We start from the raw sequence: 21,632 nt of genomic DNA, 5'->3' as shown, positions 1-21,632 counted from the left end.
TTCAAACTTCAACATCTATGAATACTTTTACTAGAATACAGCCGTGTTCCGTGGTTTACAGCTAGCTGCTTTCACACAACAGCAGAGTGGAGTAGCTGCAAATGAGACTACGAGGTCTCACCACCTTGTGCTGCCAAAGACTGCAGGGACGCAGGTACAGTTCAGTCATTCAGGTACCACGCATTCTGCCATTTTATTACTAGTTTTAAATTACCAGTATACCTCCATATGTTAAAACAAGACAAAAGCGGACTTTGAACATTACCCATTTAAGGGGCAGTGTGGAGTGTGGATTATTTTGTTAATGATTTACATGGCAAAATTCTGTTATGAAAAAACACCAGGAGTACCTGGGTGGCTCAGTGGGTTAAAGCCTCTGCCTTCGGCTCAGGTCACGGTCTCAGGGTCCTGGGATTGAGCCCCGCGTCAGGCTCTCTGCTTGGTGGCGAGCCTGCTTCTCCCTCTCTCTCTCTGCCTGCCTCTCTGCCTACTTGTAATCTCTACCTCTCTGAGTCAAATAAATAAATAGAATCTTAAAAAAAAAAAATGGGAAGAAGGAGCACCTGGCTGGCTCAGTCAGTGGAGCATGTGGCTCTTCATCTCTAGGTTGTGAGTCCGAGACCCATGTTGAATGTGGAGATTACTTAAAAATAAATTTAAAAAGAAGAAGAAGAAGAAAAAACACCATAACTTTGCCAAGAATATGATGTGTGTCGACATCACCAAACTAAGCACTCATCACAATATTCATATCTAACAGCATTCCGTTAGAAAATCAGAAAATGTAAAACAGATTATCTCATTGCAACAGAAGATCTTCACAAAAACAAAAAAGTAAAAATGAAGCTACAACCAAAGTAAGTTTCTGAGTGGTTCATTTGTTAGCTTAACAGGGAAAGCCATTTATTTACTTTGAGTTGATTAAATCATGTTTGCAGCAGCCAAAGAAACGTGTCCAGAGAAAATCATTCTGTCCAAGCCTATTAGCCTTTTGACTGGAAAAGCTGATGTCAATGGGAGCAAAAGCAATAGTCAATTAAAAAATAAAGCAGGGATGCCCGAATGGCATAGTCCGGTAAGCACATGCATCAGTCTCTTTGGTTTCAGCATCAGGAATCTGCGCTCTGCAGCGAGTCTGCTTGAGATTCTCCCTCCTTCTCCCTTTGCCCCTCCCACTTATGCACTGGTGCTCTCTCTCAAATAAATAAATCTTAAAAAAAAAAAAAAAAAAAAAAAGCAGGTGGAGGGGAAAGGAGCTGACCTAAGTAACTATGGAAAAGAGTGGAACAAGGAAAACCGCAAAAGGAATTGCACATAATCACTGTATTCTAGATGTTAAAATTGTTTCCCATGGGGGTATGGGTTAACACTTCTGAAACCATTATATATGTATACTGGAATTAATAAGTATGGAATTAGTAAGTAAATGGATGGCAGATGGTGAGAAGCAAACTTCTCACTGTTGGGAGTAGGAGGCCACAAAGACAGATGGAAAGGGTAGAATGACCTAGGTGGTACTGGATTAGAAGTGGAGATACCAGTATAAACTCCTGTTTCGCTTATAAAAATGGACACACACAGATATGTCAGAAATATTTACAAGTATTTCTACATATATATAAAATGTTATTATACACATAGCTCCTACATGTACACACACATATATTTCCTTGCTTTGTCATGTGAGAAGACCTATAAGCAGTAACATTCCAGTACCAATAAGCACATCTAGCATCCACACCTCGATTTCTTTTTTTTGTTGTTGTTAAAATATTTTATTTATTTACTTGACAGAGAAAGAGATCACAAGTAGGTAGAGAGAGAGGGAGAGGGGGAAGCAGACTCCCCGCTGAGCAGAAAGCCTGATGCGGGGCTCAATCCCAGGACTCTGGGATCATGACCTGAGCCGAAGGCAGAGGCTTTAACCCACTGAGCCACCCGGGTGCCCCCCACACCTCGATTTCTAATAATATTCTCCAATAAAAGAAACCAAAACTCCTTGGAGAAATGACTAACTCTAGGGCTGACGCCAGCAAGACACTGGATAAGCCTGGAATATCTTGTAATGCCAGAAAGGAAGAAAGTGCAACAAACAAACAAACAAACATAGAAAAACCACCACAATGAAGGGAGTATGTCAAAAGAACACTCCTATCCAACTAAGAGTGTTCAAGAGCCAAACTTAAAAAAAAAAAAAAAAAAAAAAAAAACTGAAAAAAATGAAGTAATGGATAATTCAAAGTATAAAATATCCCTGAGACTATACTGATATAACTGTATAAATGGATGAGAAGAGACCAAATGTCCATGCCAAAGAATTCCAAGTAATTTATGTATATTATATATTCCACCCTCCAGAAGGCGGAACATAGCTCTCCTCCGTTCCATAAGTGGAGTGTAATGAGCCTAGTGATTTCCTTCCAAAAAGTAAAGTATGGAAGGGAGGAAATAATTTACAGCAGAGAACCTAGCCAGGTGATCAAAGTTAACATCAACAATAAATCATGTTGGTAACACATATTCCTTGGTATGATGTGATGGAAATGATACCTTACTTCTGTGGTCTTTCTCACTAAAATCCGTAACACCAGTCTAACCATGAGAAAAATCCCAAATGAGGGACGTTCTACAAACTATCTAACCTACACTACTTAAAACTGTCAAAGTCACCCAAAACAAAAGTCTAAAAAGGTGTCACAGCCAAGAGGAGTCTAAGGAGACGTAACTACAAAGGATATACCAGGATATCCTAGACAGGCTCCTGGAACAGAAAAGGGGTTATCAGGTAAAAATTAAGAAAATGTGCATAAAGTAAGGACTTTGGTTAACAATGCATCAACACTAGCTCATTAGCTACAAACAACGTACCATACTAATTTGTTAACAGGGAAATGGGCATGAGGTATACATGCGAACATTCTGTACTATTTTCTCAGATGTTCTGTAAATCTAAAACTGCTCAACAACCGGACATCTGTTAAAAGGGGAGAGGAATGATTTTCAGTCGTGTTCCTTGCCTCTTGGTTCAACAGATATTACAGACACTGCATAGCTGTTTAACTGCAGAAATCAATGCTGGGTTTGAAATGACCGAAGAGCTAGCCTTTCTGAACCGTCTACACAGAACAACTACAGGCGAGAATCTTCAAAGACGCCTGAGAGAACACTAACACAACCTGAACTTGAATCTGCTAAGATGTGGCACCAATGATGGTGGTAAAAAAATATGTAAAGAAGAAAGGGCTTAACTGGACAAATTTACAGGGCTTGTGAAAATGTTAAGGTGTTTCAAGCACATGGTTATTCCCTGTACATTCATCAGCAGGTACTCCACAAAACTTCTAATCACAGGCTGAGCCACTACTGTCAAAAGCCACCTGCATTCACTGTCAATTCACTTTTGTAGACTGAATGAACCATCGTCAGTTCTGCGAATTTTTGTCAGAAATAGAAGGTGGATCCTGATTTGCATTACCAAACAGCAGTTCGATGGCTTCACAGCAAAATTTTATTGATGGGATTTTTTTTAACCTAAAATTTTTCTCAAGAACCACCCTTAAACATTATTATTGAATACTGAAAGGCTTTGGAAATAGCTTTTGTTGCAGACTTGATAATGTTTCTTAATGAATTCAGTAAAAAATTCTAAGGCAAAAAAATAGCATTTTTATGGGAAATACATTATAACAGCAAATTAACTTGAACAGCAAACACTGTCTGAACCTCAGATAATGTGAAGTTACCTTATTCACTCCTCCTGTACTATCAAAGTTAACACAATGATATCTCTGTTCACACAAAACCTCGAAAGACCGGGGCGCCTGGGTGGCTCAGTGGGTTAAGTCTCTGCTTTTGGCTCAGGTCATGATCTCAGGGTCCTGGGATCGAGCCCCAAGGCCCGCATCAGGCTCTCTGCTCAGCGGAGAGCCTGCTTCCCCCACTCTCTCTGCCTGCCTCTCTGCCTACTTGTGATCTCTGTCAAATAAATAAATAAAATCTTAAAAAAAAAAAAAAAAAAACTTGAAAGACCTATCTTTTTTCATTCAAACTACACTTCCAGCATTATTTCCGATCTTCAGGAAAGTGCAAAGTAAATATCCATCTTTCAAAATCATCTAGATGTGCAAGTGAAAAGCTTTCATCTAGGAGTTCCTGGCTGGCTCAGTCAGGTGAGTGTGTGGCTCTTGATCTTGAAGTTGTGAGTTTGAGCCCCACTTTGGGTGTAGAGATTACTTAAAAATAAAATCTTAAAAAAAAAAAACCACAAAACTTCCATCTAATCTACCATTGGAAAGGATTACTCTGCAGTGTAATGGTACCCAAAAAGGCAAATATCAAGAAATGAATCTAACAGAATTCTATAAATGCCTTCCAAGTGATGAATGTGCTCAAATAAACCATATGCTCAAAAAAATCATATGCTCATGGATTATTTGGCAATACCTGTCTGTGTAAAGACATTTTCGAAGATGACATATGTGCAATCTCACTAAAGATTTCAGCATTAACAGATAAACATCTGCCATCCATTTTGATGGATAAAGCTAACTTTGAATGTGAAATATTATCTCCCAAAGTGAATTCCACTCCTGTAACACACCTGCCTTACAAAAATTGTATTCGACTATTACATTTTGAATTCTGTCAGTAAAATACTTGTTTTCTTGGGGAGCCTGGCTGCCTCAATCAGTAGAGCATGTGACTCTCACGGTAGGGAGTTCAAGCCCCACACTCGGTGTAGAGATTATTTAAAAAAGATAAAAATTTTAAAAATTTAAATATTTGTTTTCTTTCTCTCTAGAGAGAAAAAGTCTGCAAACTCTGGTTCTACGCCATTTGCTTAACAAAGGCATTTAGTGCAAATGGCCATTTAAGAATATACCCTCAATGAGCAGTAATTCTCAAAACTGTGGGGGTCTCAAATGGTAGAAACTGTCACTTTTTAATCCTTATACCCAACAAATGATAGTAAGACAAATAAAATTAGTAATCAATCATCCCAAAGCAAGTTCCAAAGCACTGGCCCAATATATAATACAAAACCACATATGCTCTAAAGGCGGACTACCTTTGATTCCCAGCACCACCAACTAGTAGTTCTGAAACATGTGGTTAAGTTACTTTATTAAATCCCGCTATCTGTCTCCTCATCTGTAGAACTGATTCCCACTACCTAGAGCTGTTATTAAAACTGAATGAGTTACATGTACGTGAAGTACCTCAAACGATACTTATTGGTACAGGCCAACGTCAAAAATCAGAATTAAAAAACCAGACTTCCACCAGCTAGTATGGGTAATTACATGGTCATTAAACAATGACTATCATTCTCCTGAGAATTCAGAATTTGTCTCTATGGTAGACTCAGAATATGAGGTAGACACTCGTATAGCTTCAGAACCTTTTAAAGAAGCCCTACACTCTGGCAATAAACCCAAGCCTAAACTTGATTCCAGGATGATGAGTCCGCCGCTTAGATGACACCACTAGTCCGTGCCCAGGTTCTCAATTCACGAGAGACAGAGAAGGATCAATATGCCATCCGCGCACCTGACAGTTTCCACCCAGATTGGTAGTTTTTAAAAATCATGCTTTCAGGCTATGCTCAAATACCTTGGGGCAAAATAACATTCACATCAGAATCCTCTGGATCAACCAGCAGTTAAGACTGCCAGGAAATCCTAACAGTTGCTTTCCCAGAATTCATCTTTTTATCACATTGCAAAACTTTTACAAGCTATGATTTCCTAAAAACTTAAACCTCTATCTCCTTGAAAACCACTAGCAGTGTCATGTTAGTGTAATGTTACTAGACCAAATTCGTTTTTGTATCCCCAGTGTCTAGGTACATGTCTGCTGAGTGACAAACAAACCAAACAAATGAATATCGGCTATATATTTACTATAGAAAAATAAATAAAATGGACTTTTAACCATTTTTTCGTGTACAGTTCTGTTCTGTTACACTGTTACACCATCATCACCACCATCCACATCCAGAACTTTTTCATCTTCCCAAACTAAAACTGTGTACCCATAAAAGAGTAACTCCCCACCCACAACCACCATTCTACTCTATGAATTTAACTGCTCTAGGTATCTCATGTAAGGGGAATACAAGATTTGTCTTTTACGTAGAGTCTCTATCACCTAGCATGTCTTCAACGTTCATCCATGTTGTCGCACACGTATAGTTTTATAAAAGGGAAAAACATGCACAGAATCATGGAACTTGAAATATTACCTAAGCTTTTATTTGCCTGAGCAAGTGTTTAATTCTGCTTACCTAGTTTTCCTTTGAGTACATACATAGTAAAAATGTCAAATGGTACAAGGGTGACAATGAAAAGCGGTCCTCTTCCTAATTTCTACCCTCCTTATATCCAACTTCTAGTCCCCTTCCCTTATTTAACTTTTAAATTTTGGAACACAACCCCCAACCACATGTTACCTTGCCTTGAGGATGTCCTATTATTAAGACATTCAGTTGGCCTATCAGGAGTGGCTAATCTGTCTCTTTTAAAAATACTATCATAAAGATCAAAAACAATGAACTTAAACTTTTTTTTTTTTTAAACATTTCACAAGTATTTCACCCAGTTAACACTCACTGAGCACACTATGAATGACGTCTTTGTTAGGCAGCATACTGAAACAAGAAATATTATAGGCCCTGGAGTCATGTAAAAATTAGTTTAAAACATTCCCTTTTAAGCCTCAGTTTCCTGATCTATAAATTAGAGGAGTAACACTACCTCATAAGCTGCTATAATATTTAAATGAGGAAAAAATCTAAATTTTAGTACAGTTCCTAGTAATAAAGCAAGCATTCAAATAATAGTAATAAATAATTCTTGGGCCACCTGGCTGGCTTAGCTGGTGGAAGGTGCAACTCTTGATCTCAGGGTTATGAGTTCAAGCTTCACAATGTGTAGAGACTACTTAAAAATAATAATTTTAAATAAACAAATAAATAAATCATTCTTAATTTCCTTCCCTGGGCACCATGGAAAGCACAAAGATGAATCAGAAACTCTGTATCCTTCCAAGTCCCTACAATACAACACAGGAGTTTATCTCATTATTCTCTTATCATTACGCTGAGAACCTGGTTATTAATACTTCCAGACGGCCCACACTTACATATTTATGGATCTATTTCTAAATCTCAGAAGTTATTTGAAAAAATAACTGTGACTTGAAGTGCTAGACTAAAGACAAAATTTGCTACCACGAGACCCCGTATAGGGTGTGTTAGCCTCAAGGCAGTCAACAGCAGACTTTGTCAAAGAGCAGAAAGCCCTGTGACTGAGAACCCACAATCCGGGGCACCTGGGTGGCTCAGTGGGTTAAAGCCTCTGCCTTCAGGTCAGGGTCCTGGGATGGAGCCCCGCATGGGGTTCTCTGCTCAGCAGGGAGACTGCTTCCTCCTCTCTCTCTGCCTGCTTCTCTGCCTACTTGTGATCTCTGTCAAATAAATAATTAAAAAATCTTAAAAAAAAATAAAAAGAAAAAAAAGAACCCACAATCCACTCTAACTTACAGGCAAAAACACTACCCAGAAGAGTATCAGTTTTGGACACACGGGACTGGAAGTAAGAGTCACAGAGCAGCAAGAACTGGAAGCACTCCTAGAGATCATATCTAGCACAACCCTAGGTTTACAGAAGAGAAACTGAGCACAGAAAAAGAAGGGTTTTACCCAAGAGGTGACCTAAAACTAGAGCCTTAAGGCCCCTGGCCATCAGTGTCCCAATTCTTTCATGTCATCATGCTAATAGTTTACCTGTCAAAGAACCTTAAGGCACTTCATCCAGATAGCTGATTCCTCACCTTTCTTCCATTACTTGCTATCTAAGGAAAAAAGTTCTTTAATATGACTGATGAAATCAGTCTTAAACTTTCCTAAACCATCCTAAAATGTGCTCTACTGGAAGCCATAGGGGATATGCTGAGTAAAAATAAATCTAATTCACTAAAGGTCTATTTGAAAGAAAATTTCAGTAAACAAAAAACTATTAATTTTAGAGTTGGAAAAGAAGATGGTACATTCAGAGTCTATCTTCCGCAACTGCTTAGCTTTATTAAAAAAATTTCATCCAAAACAGAATTTAATTAACAACCCATTTAAACCAGGGCATTAGACCAAGACAGCCAACTTTTAGATGAATCACATCTGCTTTCATTTTCAGAAAAGAGACCAAATTTCATGACAGAATATCAAAAACAAGAAGATATGATCATAGGCTGGAAAATCCATTAAAACAATCACCTTTGGAGATTTTTTGTTTTTCCTTCTTTAAATTACAAATCAGGAGTAGTTACTAGGTTTGACATGAAAGTCAATAACTGCTTCTCAGAATACCACCAAATTAACTTATTTTCAACTAAACTTACTATTAGAAAGAATCCCATCAACAATTTTGGAAATCTATCCCAAAATGTCCATATTCTCTGGTTCTAATTCTAGAAAATAAATTTGCAGCCAATATTAACCCAACAGTAATTTGTAAACACGATTTAGGGAAGCTCAAGCCTCCTCTTCCCACAAAATACCAATTCCCAAGATCACTGAGCCATTCCCCTAAGCAGAACGTTCCTCACAAAATGCATCTCATTCCATCGCATTTATAGGTAATGTAACAGCTCACCAGAATCAGTCCTATATTCTTAAGTTTAACTAGGAAAACAGATTGCTATAAAAACCTGGTATAATCACTAAGAGAACTGTATCATCTGTCAAGCTGATTTTTAAAAAAACTTTATTGGAGAGACAGCACGCAAGGGAGGGGCATAAGAGGGAGAATCTCAAGGAAATTCTCAACTGAGTGGCGAGCGCAACGTGTGAGGCGGAGCTTGATTTCACAACCCTGACATTATGACCTGAGCCAAAATCAAGCGGGACACTTAACCAACTGAGCCACCCAGGTGCCCCTATCACACTGATTCTTTTACATGGAGTTTCATGACTCATGTCATCCCTGATTTAGCAATCCTACTTTTTATTTCTTGGAAATTAGGTTTTAGATACATTAATATTTTTCCAATTTTTCATGCATAAAGTTTAAAGATTTGAGCCCTGGCAAAGAAGTATAAAGGCCACTACACACACGCTGAATGGAGAGCCCGATGAGGGAGCTCTGAAACCTTTAAAAGAAAATACAGTGGGGTGCCTGGGTGGCTCAGTCAGTTAAGCATCGGACTCTTGATTCTGCCTCAGGTCATGGTCTCAGGATCATGAAATCAAGCCGCTTCAGGCTCTGCTCTGCAGGGAGTCTGCTTCCTCCTTCTCCCTCTACCCCCTGTCACACACTCTCTTAAAAAAAACATTTTTATAAAACAGAAGAAAATATAGGAATCTATATGAACTTATGAAAAAGGACTACAAACAAAATATTCTGGTTATAAACCATAAAAGTAGAGATTGATAAATATCTATATGTTTTAGAAAATCAAAATGAGGAGTGCCTGGGTGGTTCAGTCAGTTAAGCATCTGCCTACAGCTCAGGTCATGATCCCAGGGTCCTGGGACAGAGCCCCACATCCGTCTTCTTGCTCAGCGGGGAACCTGCTTCTCCCTATTCCTCTAGCTGCCACTCCCCCTGCTTGTTTGTGCTGTCAAATAAATAAAATCTTAAAAAAAAAAAAAAATCAGGGACGCCAGGGTGGCTCAGTTGGTTAAGCGGCTGCCTTCGGCTCAGGTCATGATCCCAGCGTCCTGGGATCGAGTCCCGTATCAGGCTCCTTGCTTGGCAGGGAACCTGCTTCTCCCTCTGCCTCTGCCTGCCTCTCGGCCTACCTGTGATCTCTCTCTCTCTTTCTCTGACAAATAAATAAATAAAATCTTTAAAAAAAAAAAATCAAAACAATTATACACAACTGATGGATTCTTGAATGCTACATCTGAAACTAATGATGTACTTACTGTATGCTGGCTAACTGAATTAAAAAAAAAAAAAAAAATCAGGGGCGCCTGGGTGGCTCAGTGGGTTAAAGCATCTGCCTTCGGCTCAGGTCATGATCTCAGGGTCCTGGGATCGAGCCCCCGCATCCGGCTCTCTGCTCAGCAGGGAGCCTGCTTCCCCACCACCCCCCACCCTGCCTGCCTCTCTGCCTACTGTGATCTCTGTCTGTCAAATAAATAAATAAAATCTTTAAAAAAAAAATGTACAGCAATGAAAATGAAAAACACATATACCATAAATGAATCCTACACACAAGCCTGTGAAGAAAATTACCAAAATAAATCAATACTAAACATATGAAGCTTAAAACCACAAAAGAATGATACCACATTTTGTACAGGAAAACATGTATTTTTTTTTTAAGATTTTATTTATTTATTTGACAGAGAGAGCTCACAAGTAGGCAGAGCAGCCGGCATGGGGGGGGGGGACTCCCTGATGAGCAGAGAGCCCAAGGTGGGGCTTGATCTCAGGACTATGAGATCATGACCTGAACCGAAGGCAGAGGCTTAACCCACTGAGCCACCCAGGTGCCTCAGAAAGCATGTATATTTAAGAGATATCTAGAAAAACCCGTACCTTGTTATTTTATTTGTGTGTCCCTTTACAAACTGGTGTTTTGTTTTGTTTTTTTTTAATTTACCCATTTAACAGAGTGAGAGAGAGATCTTGCACAGCAGGGGGAGCAGGAGGAGAGGGAGAAGGAGGTCCCCCACTGAGCAAGCAGGGAGCCGCATACAGGGTTCCATCCCAGGACCCCAGGACCTTGACCTGAGCCAAAGGCAGACATCTGAGTCACCCAGGCACCACACCATAAGTATGTTAAACACCAAAAACAAAAACATGGTTGAGAGAAGGGGAGAACAATCCTAGAAGATTCAACTGTAGAAGTGGAGTTTTAGTTCATAAATTTATTAAATTTATCTCTTAAATATATCACTACCACTTGTACTATTCTTTGTATTTTTAGATGTCTTCATATTGCATGCTTTTTAAAGCATGAAAAAAAGGTTTATACGATGCTGAACGCTGTGGTTGTGCTCCCTTTAGATTCCCTTTCTCAGCCTCCAGAGAAAAGAGATCCTCTAGGATAGTGACGACAGAAGAGTACTAGCATTCCCGCGTGCCTCACAAACTTCTTGGTCAAACACATTTAGATTTTTGCAAACACTTTCAAAGAGTGAAATAGGATTCATAAAGCAACGTTCTTAGGGTCAAATCAAAGAAACAACTCCACATGGAAGGATAAGCCCATGTTATCTGCTCAACAGTGGCAGAGTGGTAAGGAGCAAGAGCCTTGTGAACACAAGACTAACACGGATGAGCGTCCTGACTCGTTTTGTGTAGGCTTGAGCATAACCTTTACTGATTTGCCCATCTCTAAAAAGTAGCTACACTAATCTGATAATCTATTATGAGAATTAAATGAACTGATATATGTAAACCACACAGCACGTTATACTCTAAAAGGTTGCAGTTTGGAGACAAAAAAAAAAATCCAAGAAGTTGGAAGGGAGAGGGTCTTTCCCTCAGCAATATACTTACATAATCATCAAGCAACAAAGAAAATCAAACCCTTAAAGGTAATTCTGTTTCCAGAATCATCTTCAAAAAACTAAGTTGATGCACAAATATCTATACAATGGAAAGCAGAGATCAGGCTAAATCCCTAGGATTTTGCCTTACTCTGTATTAAATCCAGTTCAGGTGCTGACTGCTCAATGAGAGAAAAAGAAAAACACTAAATACAATATAACATAACAAGAAATGTAGTCAAGAAAAGGTTGTGCGGTTTTTTTAAAGATTTTATTTATTTTAAGTTATCTCCACACCTGACATGGGGTTCAAACTCACAACCCCAAGATTAAGAGCTGCATGCTCTACGGACTAACCAGCCAGACACCCCAAGAAAAGTAAGTTTGTTTCTGAGACAGAGAGAGCGCGAGAGAGAGCGAGTACGAGAGAGAGCACATGAGCAGGGGGGGAAGGGCAGACGGGGAGAGAGAGAGAGAGAGAGAGAGAACCCCAAGTAGGTTCCACACTCAGTGCATGGGGAGCCCAATGCAGAGCTGGATCCCATGACCATGAGATCATGACCTGAGCCAAATTAAGAGTGGGACACTTGGAGCTCCTGGGTGGCTCAGTGGGTCAAGCCTCTGCCTTCAGCTCAGGTCATGACCTCAGGGTCCTGGGATCAAGCCCCGCATCAGGCTCTTTGCTCAGCAGGGAGCCTGCTTCCCCCCCTTCTCTCTCTGCCTGCCTCTCTGCCTACTTGTGATCTCTGTCAAATAAATAAATAAAATCTTAAAAAAAAAAAAAGAGTGGGACACTTAACTGACTGAACCACCCAAGCACCTAAGAGAGTAAGTTTTCAACAGGAAAAGGTAGTATTTTCAACAGAATACTAGATTACTCAAGAGTTACTATAGGAAAAACTAAGTTTTGCACACATAATGCTTTATGATAGGAGACAATATGTATACTGGGCGCCTGGGTAGCTCAGTTGGTTAAGCGTCTGCCTTCAGCTCAGGATCCCAGGGCCCTGGGACTGAGTCCTGCGTTGGGCTCCCTGATCAGTGGGGAGCCTGCTTCTCCTCCGCCTGCTGCTCCCCTTGCTTATCCTCTAATAAATAAGATTTTTAGAAAAAAAAAAGGGGGGGGAGTATCCAGGATTTGAATACTTGAACAATGATGGGTTCTTATTCACCAAAAGGAATAAAGGAAGGAGGATGAATAATCTAGAAGACAAAGCCTGTATCCCTATAGTTTTGCTGTGAAAATTAATACCCAGCACAGAAACCTAAGATCCTCTCCTCAGAAAGTACCCTCTGTTTCTTGTTGGCAGCTCTCAGATTGGTTACCAGAATAAGATGAGCTGAGAAGGGCAAGGTCAAAATTCTAGCTGGAGTAACATATTGTTACAGTTTATGTATAGCTTTGACTACCACATAAAATCTTAATTTCCAAATAACCACAGCAATAATTCAGTTGACAACTTTGAAACTCAGTGTTATCTTTCACTCACATTCATGGTTTATGTATGCAAATACACGACTCACTAATGATGAGAGTGGTTATCAGGTTTTATCAGGAAGCTGGCACTCTGGATGAACCGTATCAAAAATTTTTCCATTAAAAAAACTGCAGGAGTGCCTGGGTGGCTCAGGTGGCTAAGTCTCTGACTCCTGATTTCAAGTCAGGTCATGATGCTAGCTAGGCTCATGAGATCAAGTCCCACCTCAGGTTCCATGCTCAGCGGGGAGTCTGCTGAAGATTCTCTCTCCCTCTATCCCTGCATGTGCAGGTGCTCTCTTCCTCTCAAATAAATAAATCTTAAAAAATTAAGCTTCCTTCTCTACAAGAGAAGATATTCAGGACGTCTGGATGGCTCAGTCAGTTGGGCATCTGCCTTCAGCTCAGGTCATGATCTCAGAGTTCTGGGATCAAGTCATGCGTTGGGCTGCTTGCTCACCTGGGAGCCTGCTTCTCCCTCTGCCTGCTGCTCCCCCTGCTTGTTCTCTCTCTGACAAATAAATAAATGAAGTCTTAAAAAAAAAAGAAAAAGAAAAAGAAATGTTAGGGTGCCTGGCTGGCTCAGTCAGTAGAGCATCTAACTCTTGATCTTGCGTTCATTAGTTTGAGCCCCACACTGGTGTAGAGATTACTTTTTTTTTAAAAGATTTTATTTTGGGGGTACCTGGCTGGCTCACTCAGTTAGGCATCTGACCATTGGGTTTCAGCTCGGGTTGTGATCTCAGAGTTATGAGATCGAGCCCCACACTGGGCTCCATGCTCAGTGCAGAGTCTGCTTGAGACTCTCTTCCTCTCCTCCTGTCCTTTCCCCCCAAATAAATAAATAAATATCTTAGAGAGGCAGGTGGGGGGGGAGCAGGCTCCCCACTGAGCAGAGAGCCCAATGTAGGGCTCAATCCCTGGACTCTGAGATCCTGACTACAGCCAAAAGCAGAGGCTTAGCCCACTGAGACATCCAGGAGCCCCAAAAGATTTTATTTTTATTTGACAGAGCACAAGCAGGGGGAGCAGCAGGCAGAGGCAGAGGGAGAAGCAGACTCCCCGTTGAGCACAGAGCCTGATGCAGGGTTTGATTCCAGAACCCTGGGATCATGACCTGAGCCAAATGCAGCTGCTTAACCAACTGAACTACCAAGGAGCCCCTAGAGATTACTTTAAAAATAAATTTCAGGGTGCCTGGCTAGCTCAGCAGAGCAAGCAACTCTTAAACTTAGGGTCTTGAGTTCAAGCCCCATGCGGCATATGTAGCCTACTTAAAATAAAATGATAGGGGACAGGGCACCTGGGCGGCTCAGGTCATGATCTCAAGGGTCTGGGACAGGCCCCCCATCGGGCTCTCTGCTCACTGGGGAGTCTGCTTCTCACTCTCATTCCTCCTCTGTGCCCTTCGTGTCTCTAATTAATAAAATCTTAAAAGCAAACAAACAAAACAGGACACCTAGGTGGCTCAGGCAGTTAAGCATCTGCCTTCAATTCAGGTCATGAACCCAGGGTCCTGGGATGAGTCCTGTATCAGGTTCCTTGCTTGGCAAGGAGCCTGCTTCTTCCTCTGCCTCCCACTCCCCCTGCTTGTGCAAGCACGTGTGCACTCTGTCTCTGGCAAATAAATAAAATCGTAAAAATAAATAAAATACGTGAATTTCTTTAAAGAAATAAACCTTTAAATAAATAAAAATGAAATGTTAAGCAGAACCCCTAGGTAAAAATTATCAATGCAGAACTGCTCTGACTGAAACGGGAGGGCTGCTCAGAGTCCTGCCAGCTCAGTCTCTTCCCTCAATAGCTCCTTACGCACCCTCTTCACTCCAAATGGTATTTTAAAATCTCCTGTCCAATCCATATTTGGTTAAACTTACTAAAAAATTCAAGAAGAACAATCATCATCATCACAAACTACTTAATTAGGGCGCCTGGGTGGCTCAGTGGGTTGAGCTGCTGCCTTCGGCTCAGGTCATGATCTCAGGGTCCTGGGATCGAGCCCCGCATCGGGCTCTCTGCTCAGCAGAGAGCCTGCTTCCCTCTCTCTCTCTCTCTGCCTGCCTCTCTGTCTACTTGTGATCTCTCTCTGTCAAATAAATAAATAAAATCTTTAAAAAAAAAAAAAAAACTACTTAATCACTTCAGTTTTACAGAACAGCCTTGAGAGAATGGGTTTTGAAAACCAATTTTTTTTTTTTTTGAAAACCAATTTTTATAAATCAATTTAGTAATTCACTTACAAAAGATGTACACATTGTAAGAATAGTTTGGTCAGTTTCAACAAAATATACTGTGAAGCACTACCCAAAGCCCTGCCCCAACCAAAATATGGAGTATTTCAGGGGTACCTGGGTGGCTCAGTCAGTTAAGCGTCTTGACTCTTGATCTCAGCTCAGGTCTTGATCCCAGGGTCGCTGAGTTCAAGCCCCAGGTTGGGCTTTAAAATATATATATATATGGAATATTTCTATCATTCCAGAAAGTACCTTCCTGCCCCTTTGCAATCTCCTCACCTACCACCATACGAATCATTTTCAACTGGAAGCTTAACAGAATCTGAGTAAATCAGGACATAACAGTGGGAGAACTTCCAGAGACAGCCAACCTTATTCAGCATAGGTCTTCCCGTATTAATTCACCCTTCTTTCAGTATTTAATAAGCCCCTTCTAGGTGACAGAGAACATCCTAGCTGTGGGGACTCAGCAGTGAATCAAACAAATCCCTGCTTTACTCTCTACAGAGGTGAAGACATAGTGGATTAAAGTAACATCCCACAGGGGCCCCCTGGGTGGCTCGGTCAGTTGAGCCTTTGACTCTTATTTCAGCTCAGGTCATGATCTCAGGGTCACCTGTGAGGTTGAGCCCCATGTCAGGCTCTGCACTCAGCAGAGTCTGCTTGTCCCCCTTCTTTTCCCTCCTCCCTCTGGGAGCACATGCGCACACTCTCGCCCTAATAAATAAATAAATAAAATCTTAAAAATAAAATAATGTCCCATAGTAATAATGTGCTGGGGGGTGGCGAGGTGATGAAAGGAATACCCTATAGATAGAGTGGTCAAGAAAGGCCTCGTTCAACAGGTGCCTGGGTGGCTCAGTCAGCTGGGCATCTGCCTTTGGCTCAGGTCCCTGGGACTGAGCCCCATGCTGGGCTCCCTGCTCAGCAGGGAGTCTGCCTCTCCCTCTCCCTGCACCCTTCCCCCCACTCATGATGTCAATTAAATAGAATCTTAAAAAAAAAAATTTAAGACTACACAAAGTACTTCATTTTATCTGAAACAAGAATTTATTTTTTTTCCAAAGATTTTATTCATTTACTTGACAGAGACACATCACAAATAGGCAGAGCAGAAGGCAGAGAGGGAGGGGGAAGCAGGCTCCCTGCTGAGCAGAGAGCCCAATGCGGGGCTCGATCACAGGACCCTGCAATCATGACCTGAGCCGAAGGCAGAGGCTTAACCCAGTGAGCCACCCAGGTGCCCGTGAAACAAGAATTTATCTTCAAAAATTTACCCAATTTTTTCTAGTGGGCAACCCCACTCTGGCATCTGACCAACTTCCTCAATCTCCTCCATTTTTAAAGTGTTTTTCTGATAGCCCACAGTCTGCCAGCCAAAGCTATTAGTCAAGATTGTAGGGACACATTCTTTAGACACATTGGGACCATCTTCTGGGAAGCCCGGATGTAATGGAGCCCTGTAGTGAAGAAATCTGGGTAACTTTAGAAAGCAGTCTCTTTTGATGTCCTCTATCAATTCTTTATTTATGCTGCCCTTATTATCAAAATAGAAGGAAAAAATTGAGTTACTGGGGCGCCTGGGTGGTTCAGTCTGTTCAGCGTCTGCCTTCCACTCAGGTCCTGATCCCAGGGTCCTGGGATGGGGCCCCTCATCAAGGGCTTCTTCTGAAGAAGCAGTCTGCTTCTCCCACTCCTCCCCGCTATGCTCTCTCTTGCTATCTCTTTCTCTCAAATAAAAAAGTAAAATCTCAAAAAAAAAAAAAAAAAAAAAGAGAGTTATTACCCCTCAAAAAACAAAAAAGCCACAGCATTACTGAAAGCAAAGCAATGGACTTCATATAAGCATATTAAACACACACACCTTGGTCCTCATGCCTAAAGACAAGTGCCAAAAGTCTTCTAATTAGACATTCAGCAACTTCTCTTTGCTTGGCCTTCTATGTTCTGAAACAAGCCCAGCTTTGCAGATGCTAAAAACCAAATCAGGCAGAACAAAAATGAGGACACCCATGCCAGCTAAAAGCCATGGGATGGGGTCAGATCAATGCCTTCTGGCTTTCTAAAAGCCCTTGGGTTTCTTGAGTTTGGAAACAAAGTAATTCAATGTTTTGGACTTATCTCCCTCATTGGCCTGCAAAAAATAAGGCAACAAGACATAAAACAATTTTTAACAGCGATATAACATTAAGACAAAAAAAAAAAAAAAAAGACTTAAGTGGTAGCATTAGAGACCTGTATCATGTATCTAGAACAGGGAGACCCAACTCAAGTGCCTACAGACAGACAAGTAATATAAGGTGTAAAACAGTATCAAGTGACACTTCACCGCGTATCAGGGATAAGTATCAGGCTGCAGGGAGGTCTCTGACAAACTGGAGAGGACATGCCCAACTATAAGGTCCAAGGCTGCCAGAACCGATTTTTCAAAGGCAGCCTGAATTCAAATTTTTACATAAAATCTCCCTGTTTTTTAATATTGACAACGAATTCAAATTTACAAGACTCTGTGAGTGTGCCAATCAAAACACACCTAGAGATTGGATTTAGTCCATATGCCTTCAGTTTTCGACCTCTGTCGTGAAAAGAAAAATACATGGTTCTTTCAGTGGTACAGTTCTAACTCTGGGGTACAATGTACACCCTATGCCTCCAACAACACACTGTTGTGTAAAAATATACTCAAAAATAGGAATATACCTCTGAAACCCCTAACTGAAGGAAAGCAAAAAGAAAATGATCTTGCTCTTCATACACTGAAGTGCTCCATTTGTAGGAACTTTCTTCCAGTGGAAGAAAACATTAGGAAATGTATTTTCATGAAACGGAGCTCACAAATGTTTAGCTTCCTCAGCATGTGCATCAGCCCGTAACTCACAGACAAAAGGAAAGTAAAAGACGATCAATGGCACAGCATTTAACCTCGATTAAAAAAAAAAAGTTCAGGGCGCCTGGGTGGCTCAGTGGGTTAGGCCGCTGCCTTCGGCTCGGGTCATGATCTCAGGGTCCTGGGATCGAGTACCGCGTCGGGCTCTCTGCTCAGCAGGGAGCCTGCTTCTCTCTCTCTCTCTCTCTCTCTCTCTCTCTACCTGCCTCTCTGCCTTCTTGTGACCTCTCTCTGTGAAATAAATAAATAAAATCTCAAAAAAAAAAAAAGTTCCCATCAAAGACTAAGAAAAGGGTGGCTGGCAGGCTCAGTTCTCAGGGCAACTGCTGATTTGGGGGTTGTGAGTTTGAGACCTATGTGGGGTGTAGAGGTTACAAAAGAAAGAAAGGGAGGGAGGGAGGGAGGAAAGGACAAAAAAAAGCAATCTTTTAGAAGGATACCCAGGACTCAACTCTGCTGAGGCAACTACTTTTTTATGGGTTATAAACCTGCGTTACAGGCTCTAGAGCAGTGTTCTTAAAATTTTGAGACTAATGAATAAGACGGAAGGTATCAAACCTTTGAGAAAACGCACTCCCTCACAAAAATTTTTACGACTCATGGGCCCCTACAGTCCATGGACCAAAGATTAAGAATGGCCTCCTCCGAAGAATATTAAATCTATGTTATCTCCAAACCCCCCACTTCTTCCCACCAATAAATCTCCATTCCATCCTTCTACTTTAGGCAACTACCATGTCTGGCCTAAACCAGTACACCAGCCTCTTAAATGATATCCCCCCCACCATCTTCCATACCTCTGCAAAAGTGATTTTAAAATATCAATCAGAAGCCTTTGACGGCTTCCCCAAACAACCTTACCTGTCCATCTGTTCTGTAATCACTCTTCTCATTGTGTCAGCTACTTTGGGCCTCTTTTCAGGGCTGAAAGCACTGAACTCTCCCCATCTTCAAGTTTTGGTGCTTGCTGTTCCCTCCACGTGGAATGCTCTCCCCTACAAAACTGTATCCTCACTCGTGCCCGAAAGAAATTCTCTAACCACCCTTAGATCTCCCTTTTTAGTGTCTACTAGAGTCCCTGCTTGCTATCCCCACATCACTTTTCTCAATCTGTCATTTGCTTACCAGTTTTATCTTACCCCACTCTATTGGAACCTCTCCAACAGCAAGACCCCTTCTGTCTCACACCCCCCTGTACTCCCAGAGCCTAGCACAGAAGCCAGTAGATGGTATGTTCTCAAGGACTATTTGTTGAATCAATCAGCCAAATACTGAAAGACTCAATCTTACATGTTTACAGAGTAACTATGTGAAGCAATCCATCAAAATCTAATTTTTTTTTGAGAGAACAGCATTAACCACACTGCCTTCAATTCAGGATGTCATTGTGCCCAAGACAAACAGGCTAGCATCTCAAGAATCTCAGTGGTTGAGACTATCCATTCGAAATAAACTAATAGTTGTAGGTCGGTGCTCTCTCGGTCAGCCTCATCTCTCCCCACCTGGGAGTTAATCTCAGCAGAGTTCCAAGCTTCCTCCTTGCAATTTCTCAGGACGAAAACAGGACACTCTTTTTGTAACCTGCAGTTTCACTGGCTAAACCAAATTCAAGAAGTGCCTGTATGTGACCTACTGTCGCTACGATTATTACTATCACCACCACCACTAAAATGGGTACATCTGCAGACTAAAAATGTCAGTCTCCAAAACCGGAGACCCCTCACTGATGCCAAAAGAGTTAAAAAAAACAAAGTGATAAGCCTGTATTCGACAGAAAAGATTTTCAGGTAAACGACTTCTTCTTCTGAAAACTTCAATTCACTTTTTACAAGATACAATCAAACCTAAATGTAAGCTTGTTTTTTGATATTGCTAAAGTGTGTGCCCTAGTTCACAAAATGGAATTCCCAGCAAAGAGCAAACTAAGCCCGAGTTGCTCCACAAGTTGCTCATGGCAGGAACCGTTGCCAACAGGCTTCTACTTAATGATACACACATCAAACTGTTCAGATAACGGAACACACAATATTTCCACAAACAAAAAAAAAAAAAAGGAGGACCATCAGAAAGGAAAGGAAAACGCTGGTGTTGACACCTGCCTTTCCACCCTGGGCCCACCATCCAGAAATCCTATAATGGTAATGATGGTAATAACGATGTCATTTAATACTTTCAGGAAATGAGCTAACCGGTATTCAATTTAATCTCATTTAATCTTCACAGTCTATAAAGTAGCCCCTGTTACTTACCGCTATTTTGCAGATAAGGAAACTGAGGCACCTGTAAGCGACGCCCTGGACCTAAAATCAAAAGCTAACAGGGCCAAAATTTGAACCTAGGCAGGCTGGCTCCAGGATGCATCTCTTATGTTGCCACCTGAAGCTTCATAGGCCGCCAGGCTCTACCACATTCTGAGGTTTCTCCTTCAATGCAATTAACAACCTCCCCGTAAACACCCTGCGACCACTGATGGCTCCGAACTTCTCGGCACCAGCGCTACTCCCCAGCTTCTGCCGCCATGCTCCACCCTTAAGATTTTGAAAGACAATAAGAGCTGATAAAAGTTGCTGAGGTGCTAAGGCAAGCAAAAAACAAAACAAAAAAACAACAACAACAACAAAAAAACTGCCCCCTACAACCAGAACACACGCCGATCACCACTGGAATGCAAGTCGGCCTCACCTCCAACCCAAGAGACTGAAATAAAAGTGGGCGAACAAATGTTCCCGGAGCAGATAAATTTGGACTATGCCTCCTCTGGCCGCAAGGCAGAAAAGACGGACTAACATTTACTGAGTGCCAGCCACATGCGCCCTACGAGGACAGAACCAGGCCAATTGAGAACGGGGCGGGGGGAGGGGGGTTAGCACTCAAAAGAGTTCCGGGAAAGGGAGAAACCCAAATAATAGGGTTCCTACGACTAAAAAGAGAAATGGGAGAGGTGGAGGCCTCTTCCTCGAAGCATGCAGGAAGGGAGAAAAAAGAGTAGGAGCTGCTCAAGAGAAAAGGCGGCCCAGGGCGTCGGGAGCTAGGCCGGAGCGAGGGGAAGCCCTAAAGGGCGGGGAAGGGGAGGAGCCGGAGAGAGCGGGGCCCGCTCAGAGAAGGCCTGGGGGTAGGCGCGGGGGAGCGGCTCCGTGCCGGACCTGCCGAGGACCCTGACCCAGCCGCCGCGGAGGAAAGATAAAAGACAAAACGACTAGAGCCGGTGGAACTCCCCTAATCCCCATCAGAGGCCCTCACTCACCTGGGCCCACCGCGGCGATCGCAGCTGCACCTCGCAACGGCACAACCGGCCCCAACCTCGCCCCCGCCCGACAGCGCGCCCCGCGTCCCCGCTCTCCGACGGCGGCAGCGGCGGCGTCGCCCGCTGACTCCTGGGAAATGTAGTGCTAGGCCTGTCTCTCCTTGCCCACTTGATGGTCGGCTGAACTACGTTTTCCACAAGGCAAGGCGAGCGTTGGGCCCGCCGCTTTGCGTCACGCGCCAGGTTGTCGGCAGTCACGTGGGTTGCTCCGTTCCATCCCCTCCCCCCGC

At 42.1% G+C, this 21,632-nt stretch overlaps 1 protein-coding gene across 3 annotated transcripts in view; it reads right to left on the bottom strand.

Moving 5' to 3' along the window:
• LOC111142849 (thyroid hormone receptor associated protein 3) overlaps nt 1-21,414 on the bottom strand; it is a 73,818-nt gene extending 52,404 nt beyond the window's left edge. For 2 of the 3 annotated variants that reach the window (XM_022496194.1, XM_022496196.1), the window contains exon 1: nt 21,343-21,414. The gene's annotated coding sequence lies outside the window, so the exon portion shown is untranslated. Of the gene's footprint in view, nt 1-20,347; nt 20,951-21,342 lie in introns of those variants that run through there. The other variant, XM_022496195.1, reaches the window with a different exon arrangement.
• Between the last annotated feature and the right edge of the window lie 218 nt (nt 21,415-21,632).

This window comes from Enhydra lutris, unplaced genomic scaffold (assembly GCF_002288905.1).
Source record: "Enhydra lutris kenyoni isolate GAN:26980312 unplaced genomic scaffold, ASM228890v2 scaffoldscaffold9, whole genome shotgun sequence".
Taxonomy (NCBI): Eukaryota; Metazoa; Chordata; class Mammalia; order Carnivora; family Mustelidae; genus Enhydra; species Enhydra lutris.
Note: the sequence above shows the minus strand (reverse complement) of the source record. Positions and strands in the feature narration are given on the sequence as shown.